The sequence below is a fragment of the Heptranchias perlo genome, chromosome 35 (assembly GCF_035084215.1).
Source record: "Heptranchias perlo isolate sHepPer1 chromosome 35, sHepPer1.hap1, whole genome shotgun sequence".
In the NCBI taxonomy this organism is placed as follows: domain Eukaryota; kingdom Metazoa; phylum Chordata; class Chondrichthyes; order Hexanchiformes; family Hexanchidae; genus Heptranchias; species Heptranchias perlo.
The window spans coordinates 16,303,981-16,318,274 of NC_090359.1; the positions used below are offsets into that span (position 1 = coordinate 16,303,981).

Sequence of the window (14,294 nt, forward strand, 5' to 3'; positions counted from 1 at the left end):
CCTCTCTCCGTGGGAGACGTGTGGATGTTGTCAGAGTCCGTGAGCCACGGACTCTGCTTCAGGCTGATTGGGACAGACAATTACTGCCAGTTAACAGCCCGCAGTTCGCACCGTCACTGATGTTGAGTCCAGACCGCGGGTCAATCCTTTTTTTTTCCAAAGAAACTTGTGAAATAGGACAATGGAAGTGATTGAAAAAAAAAGGATTCTAAAGACATTGAGTTTTTTTCTGAAAGACATTTTTTTTTTCTCTTTTTTTTTCTTTTTTTTTCGGAAAAGATAATCAAAAGGCTTTTCTTTTTTTTTCCTTTTTTTTTAATTAGGCCCCCCTTTTATAAGAAGGGGGGTGTGGGGTGTGCTTAAATACTAAAAACCAAACAAACCAAAACCAAGAGTTCAAATCAAAATTTTATTTTCCCCATTCAGGATGCACTCCAGCCCCTGCGGTGCCCACCGGTCGTGGAAAGCCTCGAGCGTACCGGCAGACACCGCGTGCTCCATCTCCAGGGCCACCCGGGCGCGGAGCATTCCGCGAAAGAGAGGCAGACAGGCCGAGCGCCCACCCCCACGGACCGCGAGCATCCTGGACCTGTGGATAGCCACCTTGGACAGGCCCAGGAGCAGGCCCACGAGAACGTCCACCGACCTGCCCGCCCCCCTCCTCACCGGGCGGCCAAAGATCAGGAGCGTGGGACTGAAATGCAGCCAGAACTTGAGGAGCAGCCCCTTCAAATAATGGAACAGGGGCTGCAGTCTCGCACACCCAGTGTACAGATGAAACACGGACTCCTCCAGGCCGCAGAAAATGCAAGCGGCCTGGGTGTCCGTGAAATGGCGTAACCGCCGGTTGCACGCGACTGCTCCGTGCGCCACCCTCCACCCCAGATCCCCAAAGTAACACGGGAGGACCCCCGTATAGAGAGCCTCCCACTGGGGACCCCCGTCTCCGCCGGACGGCAGGCTGGCACGCCAGGGCGTGTCCGGGCGAGAGACGAGAGCGAGGAAGTGGATGGTGTGCAGGAGCAGCCTGTACAGGAAATCCCTCCGCGCGGTGTGAAACGGCACGGAGGGAATTTCCGAGAGACGGCTCAAGTTGTGAGGCGCGGCCCTCCGAGGGAGGTTCCGGGGTTTGGCGCCGAGGAGGAATTCCGTCCGAACGGGGGTCAGGTCGGACGGGATGGCTCCGCATGCCTGAGCCGCCTCCACACCCCGAGTGGAGTCAGGGCCGAGCGCCGATTTCAACGCCCGGATGGCGGCGGCCGCGTCCCCGGCACGCCACGAGGACATCCGTGCGGCGAGCGCCCACAGCTCCAACCAACCCGACCCACCGCCATCCAGGACGTCCCTGACTCTGGTCACCCGACCGGCCACGGCCCTCCGCTCCGTCAGCCACGAGCGGCCGTAGCCGACATCGCGGAGGAACGGATTCCCGAGCAGCGGCTCCTGCAGGACGGCCGCTACCCCTGACGGGCGAGAGCTCCGACCGGAGGCGACCATGTTCCAGACCCTGAGCAGATCCTGGTACAAGACAGGCAGCTCCTGCAAAGACGTGCGGCCGCCCAACAGCGAGACGAACAGGAGCTGCGTGTCGTAGTTCAGGCCGTGCAGCTGGCGGAAAAAGTACGTCGCCAGCGCACGCCATCTAAGAGGACGCTCAACGTACAGGTATCGCCGCAGCGTCCGAAGGCGGAAAGTTGCCACCTGGGTGCGGACGCACACCAGCCCCTGACCGCCCTCCCTAAGCGGGAGACTCAGGACCGCGGCAGCGACCCAGTGCATCCCTTTGGCCCAGAAGAAGTCGACGAACTTCCTCTGAATCTTGGCGACAAACTCGGGGGGTGGGGTCAAAGTGATCAACCGGTACCACAACATGGCGGCCACCAGCTGGTTTATGACCAGCACACGACCCCTGTAGGATAACACTCGGAGCAGTCCTGTCCAGCGCGCCAGGCGAGCGGCGACTTTGGCCTCCAGCTCTACCCAGTTCGCCGGCCAGGCTTCCTCGGCAGGGCCGAGGTAGACTCCCAGGTACCGGAGGTGCGTGGTACTCCAGGCGAAAGGCCTGAGCTCCTCCGGCATGGAGTCCACCCGCCACTGACCCACCAGGAGTCCGGAACATTTCTCCCAGTTGATTCTTGCGGAGGACGCGGCAGAGTAGACCTCTTGGCACTCGCGCATCCTCCGCAAGTCAAGGGGATCCGTGACCATGAGGAGCACGTCGTCGGCGTAAGCCGATAGGACGACCTCCACGCCCGGCTCGCGCAGAGCCAGTCCCGACAGCCTCTTTCGCAAGAGGTGCAGGAAAGGCTCTACGCAGATGGTATATAATTGGCCGGACATGGGGCACCCCTGACGCACTCCTCTCCCGAAGCGAAGGGGCGCCGTCAAGGATCCGTTAACCTTAATCAGACACTCTGCGGCGGCGTACAGAAGTCGGATCCGGGCGACGAAATGCGACTCGAATCCGAAAGCGCGCAGAGTCCCGAATAGATACTCGTGATCCACCCTGTCGAACGCCTTCTCCTGATCCAAGGAAAGGAAGGCGACCGACAGACCAGCCCTCTGGGAGTGGTGGATCAGGTCCCGGACCAGGTGGATGTTATCGTGGATCGTCCGGCCCGGGACCGTGTAGGACTGGTCGGGGTGGATCATGTGGGCCAGCACGGTGCCGAGGCGAGCAGACATCGCCCTGGCGAAGACCTTATAATCCGTGCTGAGGAGGGAGACCGGGCGCCAGTTTTTAAGGTTGCGGAGATCCCCCTTCTTAGGCAGCAGGACCACGACCGCCCTGCGCCACGAAAGGGGCATCTCCCCGGTCGCCAGACATTCCCCCAGGACCCGCGCGTAGTCGCCCCCCAGGACGTCCCAGAAGGCCCTGAGGAACTCCACGGTCAGCCCGTCCAGCCCCGGGGACTTGCCCCGGGAGAGCTGGTGGAGGGCGCCGGTCAGCTCCGCCAAACTGAGCGGAGCGTCCAGACGCTCGGCGTCCTCCGGGCCGACCTTCGGCAAGTCCTCCCACAAAACTCTGCGCGCCTCCTCGCTGGACGGATCCGGAGAGAACAGAGCCTCGTAGAAAGATCGAGCCCGGGCCCTGACTCCCTCCGGGTCCGAGATGAGGGACCCGTCGTCGGCCAGCAGCGTAAGGAGCTGCTTACGAGCCCCCCGCCGCTTTTCCAGCGAGTAGAAGAAGGGAGAGCCGCGGTCCAGGTCCCGCAGGAGCTGGAGCCGCGACCTCACGTACGCTCCTCGGGACCCGACCAGTTGCAGGTCCCTCAGAGCGTCCTTCCTCTCCTCGTACACCTGCCGCAGGGCCGGATCCTCGGCGGCCTGACCGAGACGGGACTCCAGGCCAAGCACCTCCTGCTCCAACCGCCTGACCTCGGACTCCCGCCTCTTAGTCGACCCCCTCGCGTACTCTTGACAGAAGAGGCGGACGTGAGCCTTGCCCACGTCCCACCATAGCCTCAAGGAGGAGAAGCCTCCCCGCTTCCCTCTCCAGTCGCTCCAGAACAGACGGAACGAGTCCCGGAACCGCGCGTCCTCCAGCAGCCGGTTGTTAAAGTGCCAGTACGCGGACCCCGACCGGGCGCGGAGCAGAGCGAGCTCCATCCACACCAGGTGGTGGTCCGAGCACGACACCGGCCGGATGGAGGCCGACGGGACGCAGGAGGCGTACGCCCGCGAAACGTACAGGCGGTCGATTCTGGTGCTCCCCCCTCCGGCCCTCACAAAGGTGAACTGGCCGGAGTCGGGATGGAGATTCCGCCAGACGTCCACCAAGTCGAAGGACCCGACCAGGTCCCTCAACTTCTCCGTCGCCGTTCGGGCACGCGCGGGACCGGAGCGGTCCCTCGCCTCGAGGGTACGGTTAAAATCCCCCCCGAGGATAATGCACTCGCCGGCGTCGACGGAGTTTAGGTAAGTAGACACTTCCTCAAAGAAGCTCACTTGCTCGCCCTCGGACCAGGGGGCGTACACGTTCACCAGGTGAAGCGGCACGTCCCCGTGGCGAAGGGCTACGTGGAGCAAGCGGCCCGGCACCGGCTCCTTGACCCCCAAGATCTCCGGCTGAAAAGTCGGGGCCAACAAGATGGCCACCCCGCTCGAAACGCTGGCGAGGTGACTCAAGTAGACCCCCCCTCCCCATTCCAGGATCCACGTGGCCTCGTCTCCCGGAACGGTGTGGGTTTCCTGCAGAAAGCACACCGCATACTTCCCGTCCCGCAGGACCGAGAACTTGTCAAATCTACGGCGGGCGTCTCTGCCGCCGTTGATGTTGAGGCTGGCTATGGTTATCTCCATGGCAAGAGCACAGCGCAACCTACTTAAACCTAACGCGCGGAGGGAGCGGGGCCGCTAGTCGACCGCCACTCGCTCAAGAGCCCGGTGAGGAGGGATCTGAGCCGACGCAGCCCGACCCCGCCGCCGCCCTCCTCCGCGGCCACGGACGCGACGGCGGCCAGGACCGAGCGGATTAACTGCGCCGGCTCCGACCAACGGTCGAGGGCCAGCCGGACGCCATCGCGACGATGGCTCCAAACGGACACAAAATCCCGGAGTTCCTCAACGGGGATGAGGGGAGACTCGGTGTCGGGCACGAGGGTGTCCACCACCTCACTGGTGGCGAACTCCAAATCCTCCCCAGTGCCCACCACCGAGTCCCCGACCTCCTCCGGATCATCGTCGCTCGCGGCCGACCCACTCCCCGCACAGGGTGCGGAGAACGAGACGGCCGCGCCGGCCGGCCCCGCCTCCGCCACGATCCCACCCCCCGGATCGTCGGCAGAGGAGTCCCCCCCGGGCTCTACCGGGGGCTCCGGGTCAGAGGGCGGCGCCGGGCGGGGACCCTCCCCATCCTCCGGGCGGTGAAAAACAGGCACCCGGATATAGGGGCAAACCGGGGAAACCGGGGAGAACGTATACTCCAGTTCTCCCACCTCCCCCGGCTCCGTGCCCAGATACTGGGAGGAGGGGGTCCCCCCACCCACGTCGCCACCGACCGACCCGTGAGATGTTTTTATTAAACCCCGCCACCAGGTCGAGCAGGTCCTGGGAGAGGTCGAGCCGAGGGCAGACGAATCCGGCCTCTTCGGCCTCGCCCGCCCCGGCACCCAGGACGCCCGACCCGGTGAACGGGGTACGTATGTCTATGGGCGGATCCGCGACCCCCCCTATCAGCAGGGTCTCTCCATCCCCCCCGGGCGGCACGGGCACGATCTCCTCCCCCCGAGAGGCAGAAGACCCCCGCCGCTGTTTAGATGTAACGGGTGGGGCCGCAGGATCCGCGAGTGGCGCCAACTCCCCATCCACGGGGGGCCGTCCCTTAGCAGGTTTCCCCCCCGCTTCCAGGGAGTGGCGCCTTTTCTTCTTGCCGGAGGGTCGCGGAGGGAGGGGGAGCCCCATGTCTGCTGGGGCCCCCACCTCCGCTCCCTCCTGACTACCCGCCAGCCCGGGCTCTGTCGCGACCGCGAGATGTTGATCAGCCGCGGTCACGACCACGGCCCTGGGCTGGCTAGACCCGTTAACGTCCCGGGGACCAGCCTCCTGGTGCCTCGTCTTCTTCAGCGCTTTTCGCGGCCGAGGGTGCCCTCCTTCCCCCCCCCCGGCGGAGGCCTCGTCGGCAACCTCCGCCCGCGCAGTTGACTCTCCCGACGCGGGGGCGGGGTTAAGGGGAGGAGCGGTGGCGGCGCCAGCCTTGGCCGCCGTAGCTTGTTTGGCGGCCTGGGAGGCGGGGCAGTTCTTCTTTAGGTGCCCCACCTCCTTACAGGCATGGCACCGCCCACCCTCCGCCGTCCAGAAGACACGGTAGGCTGTCCCCTCATGGAGGGCATTAAAGCCCCCCTCCGTCACCTCCTCCCGTGCCAGTGTAATAAAGGCTTGGCGACGGAAGGAGTAAACATGCCGGAGGCTGTTATCCTTGAGGCCGAGCGTCAGCGGCGTTATCCCCGACCTCACCTCCCCCAGTTGACGCAGGTGGGGGAGGAGGAGCTCATCCGGAAGGAAGGGCGGGACGTTGGAGATGACAACCCGCTGCGCGGTGGCCTCCAGCGGGTCCACCGGCAGGAAAGTCCCGCCCACCGTGAGCCCCTTGCTCAGGGCCAGGGACACCGCCCGCTCGGACCTCAAAAAGACAACAGCCTTCCCGTAGACCTTGGAGGCCGCAACGATGGCCGAGGGGCCGACAACCTCGGCCATGGCCTTCACGCAGGCCTCAATGGTCATGTTGGGGTGGGCGTAGGCCTTGACCCCATTCTTCCTCGTCAAGAGGCGAAACGGCGCCGGCCCAGCAGGAGCGGCAGAAACAGCAGGAGCGGCCGCCGCGGCAACTCCCGCATACGTCCTGCTGGGTCCCGGCACCGGCGAAGATGGTGACGCCATAGTCTCAGGCCGATGGATGGAGACGGCCTTAATGGATAACCGCCTCTCCCACGTCTGCCAATATTAATTTGGGAGAGGGGCTCCTTTGTCCGATGTTTATGCCTTAAGAGGTATAGCTCACAAGAGCAGGAGAGCAAGTGAGGGAGGGATGGCGCCCAAAGAAAGGAGAGAGTCCGCAGGGGTGGGCTGCCGCTGAAGTGGGTCGAAGAGGGGCGGGGCTGCACCTTCTTCCTTCTGGTGGGCAGTGGGGAGGAGATGTCTTCCCCAAGACAGCCGAAGCTGCCTCGGCTCAGTCCTCCAAGGATGGAAACAAAAGAAAAGTAACTTCACCCAGGCAGCTCCAGCTGTCCCGGGCCAGACACTTGGGGGGAAACCCCCTGTCCTTTTATGGTCTTCTTCCTCCCCCTACCTCCAGCCGTCCACACCTCACGGCGCCGACCTCCTCTTCCTCCCTCTCTGTTGACGGCCGAACCCGCAGCAGCACACCCCTCACGGCTGATGTTGATGGTGATGGTGTTCTCCTTCTCCCTCCTTTCCTGTTGATGGTTCCTCTCGTCTCCTTCTCCTCTCCTCAGGCTGGCTGGCTCTGCTCTGCTCTGCTCTGCTCGTTGTCAGTACCACAGTGATTAACCTCCCACTACAAAATCCCCCATGATACCAAACAACTCAACGATCACTTTATCCACCAACCAGCACCTTTTACACGCAACCTGCAGTCACCTGACTCCAATTCAATGAGTCGCTGTTGTGATACGATTGGATGTCTTTCAGAAAAAAAACTCAATGTCTTTAGAATCCTCCTTTCATTCAATCACTTCCATTGTCCTATTTCATAAGTTTCTTTCGAAAGAAAGGAAAAAAATGAAAAGAAAACCAGATGGAGATAGTGAGCGGTGTAACTGAGTTCAGAGATACAGAGAGACACCAGCAGAGGGAGGTAGAGAGCGGTGCAACTGAGAGCAGAGATACAGAGAGACACCAGCAGAGGGAGGTAGAGAGCGGTGTAACTGATTACAGAGATACAGAGAGACACCAGCAGAGGGAGGTAGAGAGCGGTGTAACTGAGTACAGAGATACAGAGGGACACCAGCAGAGGGAGGTAGAGAGCGGTGTAACTGAGCACAGAGAGACAGAGAGACACCAGCAGAGGGAGGTAGATAGCGGTGTAACTGAGTACAGAGATACAGAGAGACACCAGCAGAGGGAGGTAGAGAGCGGTGTAACGAGGTGCAGAGATGCAGAGAGTCACCAGCAGAGTGTCCAGGAAACCAACCTTTTATCTGAAATCTGAGGCGGGATCTAAACTGCACAGTAGAGGAAGCATTACTGTATATCTAACCCGTGTTGTACCCTCCCTGGGAGTGTTTGATTTGACAGTGTCGAGGGAGCTTTGCTCTCTATCTAACCCGTGTTGTAACTGCCCTTCTACAACTGGAAAGTTTCTCCTTCTTTACTCTATGAAAACCCTTCACAATTTTGAACACCTCTATCAAATCTCCCCTTTACGTTCTGTGCTCTCAGGAGAACAGCCCCAGTTTCTCCAGTCTCTCCACATAACTGAAGTCCCTCATTCCTGGCACCATTCTCGTAAATCTCTTCTGCACCCTCTCTAAGGCCTTGACATCCTTCCTAAAGTTTGGTGTCCTGAATTGAACACAATACTCCAGCTGAGGTCTAACCAGTGTTTTATCAAGGTTTAGTATCAATTCCTTGCTTTTGTATTCTATGCCTCAATTAATAAAGCCAAGGGCCCCATTTGCTTTCTTAACAGCCTTCTCAACTTGTCCTGCCACCTTCAAAGATTTGTGTAACTACACCCCCAGGTCTCTCTATTCCCCCACTCCATTTAAAATTGTCCCATTTAGTTTATATTACCTCTCCTCATTCTTCCTACCAAAATGTATCACTTCACAATTCTCTGCATTAAATTTCATCTGCCATGTTTCTGCCCATTTCACCAGTCTGTCTATGTCCTCCTGAAGTCTGTTACTATCCTCAACATTGTTTATTACATTTCTGAGTTTCGTGCCATCTGCAAACTTTGAAATTATACCCTGTACTCTCAAGTCCCGGTCATTAGTATATATCAAAACGAGCAGTGGTCCTAATACCGAGCCCTGGGGGACACCACTGTATCCTTGCCTCCAGTCTGAAAAACAACCGTTCACCACTACTTTCTGTTTTCTGCCACTTAGCCAGTTTTGTATCCACGCTGCCATTGTCCGTTTAATCCCATGGGCTTCAATTTTGCCAACAAGTCTATTATGTGATTCTTTATCTTGCCTTAATCTCTCCCCGCATAGAAACTCCTCGACCCATATTCATGGCCGCCCCCTCGACCTTGCAATCACGTGGCCTCTCTACTCACGATCGTGTCAATCATGGATAAGGCCATCTCTGATCACATCCTTGTATCCCTCTCCATCCACATCGAATCAAAGAATCATAGAAAGGTTACAGCACGGAAGGAGGCCATTTGGCCCATCGAGTCCTTACCGGCTCTATGCAAGATCAATCCATGTAGTCCCACTCCCCCAATGCACATCACAGAATGAACTCAGGAATCCCACGCCACTTTCTATGAGCGGTAACAGGCTGCGGTTATGGTGCAGACCGGGACCCAGGGCTGAGGCTGTGGTCATCAGTTACTCTGGGAGTGGCACAATCTGTTTCATGACGAGCCAAGGGTGAGAGTAACCCCAGGTAGTCAGGCTGGTGTTCAGAAGGGTGTGGGTTCCAGCTCCCGTTCCAGGACTGGGACACATGATCCAGACTGACTGTGTCGTTCTGAGAGGGAGCTGCATCGTGAGAGGTGCTGTCCTTTGAATGAGGTGTTAAGTGGTAATTTGTGAAGAGCAGGGAGTTCTCCCGGTGTCCTGGCCAATATTCTTTCCCCAACCATCAGCACCCAACAAACAGGAGGTCTGCGCAATATAGCATCACTGTTTGTGGGATCTTGCTGTACACAACTTGGCTGCTACGTTCTCTTATAAAACGATAGTGACTGAACTTCTAGTGAAGTGCGTTGGGATGTCCTGAGGATGTGAAAGGTGCTATACAAATGCAAGTTCCTTGTTTCTCACAGTGGGCCGTGTCTCTTTCCTTGTCTCATTGAGACTCTCAGTTAATTGGTCCGTTCTCTCCGCAGATGGGGCCCGACCCGCTGAGTGTTTCCAGATTGTTCTGTGCGTGTTTCACTCAGACTCGGGTTTTACAGTAAATAATAAAAGGACTGCAGTCAGACACTTGGCCATGAGCTGCTGAGTGACCTGTCGGGATATTGTTGCTTGCTTCCCTTCAGCTTGTGGGACTGGGTTTTTGGTGCACTGTCCCTTCAAGTGCTGTGGTTTGCCTCATTTCTCAGTGTGATTGTGGTGCGAATTCAGAAGCAGCCAGAGTCCGGACTGCAGGCAAATTGGGAGGTTGGGACTAAAAGTTCACTATTCCCACACCGGGAGTCGAACCCGGGCCGCCTGGGTGAAAACCAGGAATCCTCACCGCTAGACCATATAGGAACTGAAACACCGACTAGCAAGAAGGGCACTGAGACTACAACCGGAAAGTTAACAGACGATTCAAAGGAGGTATTCACAATTATGAAAGGTATTGACAGAGTATTTAAGGAGAAATTGTTTCCAGTGATGGAAGGGTTAATAACCAGAAGAGAAAGATTTAAGATAAATTGAAAGACAATCATGGGGGATGTGACTAAGATTGAGACCATTCATTCAGCTGCCTCTGCCGCTCTCCCTCCATTCCCCTCGCCCACCAAGTTTCTCTCCTACCTCCCCACATGCCCTCTCTGAGCTCTCTTGACCCACCTCCTGCTCCCTCGACCCTATTCCCACCAAACTGCTGACCACACAACCTCCCTTCCTGGCCCCATGTCAGCTGACATTGTTAATGGTCTCCTCTCCTCAGGTACTGTCCCCCTCCCCATCAAAACTTCCATCATCACCCTCCTTCATAAAAGACCCACCCTTGACCCCTGTATCCTTGCAAACTACCACCCCATCTCCCACCTCCCTTTCCTCTCCAAAGTGTTGTCGCCTCCCAAATCCATGTCCATCTTTCCCACAACACCATGTTTGAATCCCTCCAATCAGGTTTCCACTCCTGCCACAGTACTGAAACGGCCCTTGTCAAAGTCACAAATGACATCCTCTGTGACTGTGTAGACGGAGATTTAATCTTGATCTAACCCTTGATGCACCTGCCCCCGCAGTGTTTGATGGCACATTGTGGAGGGAGCTTTACTCTGCCATGTACTATACTGTATCAGTCTGTGATGGAGCAGAGCCCTGCTCTTTAATAGAAATCATTCTTTCGATGAGCCACTGAGCCCCTAAAGCAGCCTCCAAGACCCAAAGTCTGATTTCCATCCCACAGTTCCAGCAGTTTGCGAGGGCTGGGCCACGTTAACAGCAGCTCTCGGTTCCTGGTCTGGAGCTGAGGTGTTGTGTATTGCCCCTGACACAGGGACCAGACGGTGAGCTGCTGGCTCCTATTGTTCTGGGATCATTCCCTGCTGCTCTGTTCTAACCTCTTCACTGGGTCTCAGATTATTACCAGCCATCTTCCTGATCAATAAACAATCGCCAGTCTGACCGCGGAGATTTGAAATGTGTGAAACATTTCATGTGTCTCATCCCTCTCCCTCGACACAAATAAATCGGCCATCATGAAATGGTCACAGTCCATTTCTTGAGCCTTCTCCTTCTTAGAAGAATCTTTTAAACTCCTTGCTAAAGTGACCATTGATCTTAATGTCTTGTTTTGCGGTATGTTCTAGATTGTTCCAGGTCAGCATTGTAATAATTCGGGGTAGTTGAAAAGTGGGATCATTATATTAAATCGAGATATTTATCACAGCCCCGCCCCCCAAACATTCAAACCACCGTTCAGGAGGAGAACCCCTCTGCTCGCTGACCTACATTGGCTCCCAGTCCACCAACATCTCAAATTTTAAATTCTCATCCTCGTGTTCAAATCCCTCCATGACCTCGCCCCTCCCTATCTCTGTAACCTCCTCCACCCCTACAACCCTCCGAGATCTCTGAGCTCCTCCAATTCAGGCCTTTTGCGCATCCACGGTTTTCATCGCTCCACCATTGGCGGCCGTGCCTTCAACCGACTGGGCCCAAAGCTCTGGATTTCCCTCCCGAAACCTCCCCGCCTCTCGACCTCTCTCTCCTCCCTTAAGACACTTAAAACCTACCTCACCTGTCCCAATATCTCCTTATTTGGCTCCGTGTCACATTTTGTTTGATAATCGCTCCTGTGAAGCGCCTTGGGACGTTTTACTCCGTTTAAGGCGCGATATAAATGCAAGTTGTTGTTGCTGTTGGGGTGGAGAAAGGGTTTTCTTTCTTTTTATGACTCTTTTCTATCTCTCTATTTCTTTCCTTTCTCGGACTCTGTTTTCCGGGTCTGTTTACTGACACACATTACAATCTGTGTCACTCGGTGTCTAACAATGTGAGGCAATGTGTTTTATTCCCGCTGTGTTATCTCTCTGGCGGTTTGCTGATAAATGTTTAACTCGCGGCCTGTTCCCGTTAATGGTCACAAGCAGTAACAGACAGACAGAGCGTGTCTGACCGCCCTGAGATGTGGAAAAGGCATCAGTTTAGGACAAATGCATCAAATCAAATGTTCATCGGGCACCTAGAGAGACAAAATCCAGAGAGAAAGGCAGAAGGAAATCGAGAAATAAAAGCTAAATACAGACATCCTTGATGTCTCTCTATTCCATCCCCAACCGTTCAGTGTCGGGTAAAAATGTCAGTGTAAATAAATGTTCGAGAATCGGCCCAAAGAAGAAGAAACAAAATAACCCAAAACTGCTGAAAACCGGGATCTTTAGATCTTCAGTCTAACGCTCTCCCAACTGAGCTATTTCGGCCCCACATCAAACTGGCCTTTGGGTCATCCTGTTGGAATAAAAGATAACCCCGGGTGGAATTGCCCCTCCCGCTCATTCCTCACTTCGGGAGAATGAGACCGACCATCAAGGAGAGATTTTCTGATACTGTCGGTGAATCTCATTTATATTAAACATTCCTTGAACTCTCTGCCGGGGGGATTCAGAGCTGGGGTTCGCCATGAACCAGCTTCCCCTCAATTCCCAGCTTTATCAGTGAATCGACCAACAAACGCTCGACAGAGCTCAGGTTATATCAATAATAAAAACAGAAAATGCGGGAAACACTCAGCAGGTCAGGCAGCATCTCCAGCCGGGACTGAGTTAACTGATCTCACGAGGTGTGCTACTGAGCCACGGAGCAAGAAAAGCCGAGGCTCAGTCCAGGGCCTGAGCCGAGTGAGCTGACTCAATGTGTTCCTGTTAATTTTCATCAACATCTTTGAATGTGGCAGCACAATTTGTTCAAGCCGTTAAAACAGCATATGTTTCCTTGGCTTAATAATCGAGAAATCGAGTACAAAAGCAAGGAAGTGATGTTAAACGTTTTCAATCATTGTTCAGGCCTCATCTGAAGTATTGTGTCCAATTCTGGGCACGATCATTTATTAACGATGTCAAGGTCTTGGAGAGGATGGAGAGGAGATTTCCCAGAATTATACCAGGGGTGGGGTTTAGTTGTGTGGAGAGACTCGAGAACCTGGGATTGTTCTGCTTCGAGCAATGAAGGTTAAGGGTAGAAGTAATCCACGTGTTCAAAATTAAGAGGGGTTTTGATCGAGTAAATAAGGAGAAACTTCACCCACTGGCGGGAGGGTCGGCAACCAACGGACGCAGATTTAAGATAATTGGTAAAAGAACTAGAAGGGAAATAAGGAGATTTTTTTGACACAGCGAATTGTTATGATCTGGAACGCACTGCCTTAAAGGATGGTGGAGCTCGATTCAATCGTAACTTTAAAAGGAGAATTGGATAAATACTTGAGTATCTCTCCACAGATACTACCTGACCTGCTGAGTGTTGCCAGCGGTTTCTGGGTTTATTTTTGAGCTTTCACTGGAGCAGTTTTCCGGACAACCTGTAACTTGCCTCAAGGGCGCAGCTTCAAGCACAACTTTCTTGTGCTCTTCTCACACACAAGATCGCACTTTACTTTCCGACACACGCGCTTTAAAATCTGCCGTTTCCGCACACAGCGTCCTGCGCCACGAGAATTTGAAAGACCTTCCGCTCATGGCCTGTAATCGCTCATTTCCCCCCACAGGCGCTCTTTACATTTATCCTCTACTCGATTCAATCGCACGCTTCAACAGAACTATTAAGATCAAGGCGGAACACTTCCGATCTTACTGCACCGCCCCAACTTGCCAAATGTGCACCTTTCAACCGCCATTCGCAGCTCTGCAGCGCTGCCCATCACTCACGCAACTCAACTGCTGAGAGAAAAGAGCCAACAAGCATCAAAACAAAAACCAGTTCTTCAGTTACCATCCCCTGGATCACAAGATTCCCCAAGTAAATTGCGTGAACAATCGGGCGGCTGTCTTTCCAGAGACCAGCCCTGCTTTCGTCGTGTTTGTCTGTCGAGCGGTCACGCAGATCGAAATGTGTCGACTGGTTTCACGGCACAAATGAACATTGGTGTGAATGGGACATGTGCCCAATAGAAACAGCGGTCGGAGCAGAACAAACTTAAAGGCGTGAGATCGTGAAAGTGAATGTTAGAGTCGGCAATGCCGCAGGAAAGTGTTCATGAAATGGGAGGAGGAAAGGAAAGGCGGCCTATTGACTGTGGAAGGAAGAAAAAGCTGGGAGAAGAGGTGGGTTTGAACTGTGGAACATCAAGTACAGGCATGTGAGAGTGCTGGGATTTGATGGAATAAATAGGTTTTCGCCACCAACAAAAAATGTTTTTCTCATGTGTTCAATATTGAGAAATTGTTGCATTATATTCGCAAGCGCGGGAGAGAATAAAAGAAGCAGCGCACACTA

The 14,294-nt window shown here is 55.2% G+C and overlaps 1 non-coding gene across 1 annotated transcript; it reads right to left on the reverse strand.

Annotated features, from left to right (window-relative positions):
• Positions 1-9,821: 9,821 nt before the first annotated feature.
• trnae-uuc (transfer RNA glutamic acid (anticodon UUC)) lies at positions 9,822-9,893 on the reverse strand. Its single transcript has one exon. It is a non-coding gene; the product is annotated as a tRNA-Glu (tRNA).
• Between the last annotated feature and the right edge of the window lie 4,401 nt (positions 9,894-14,294).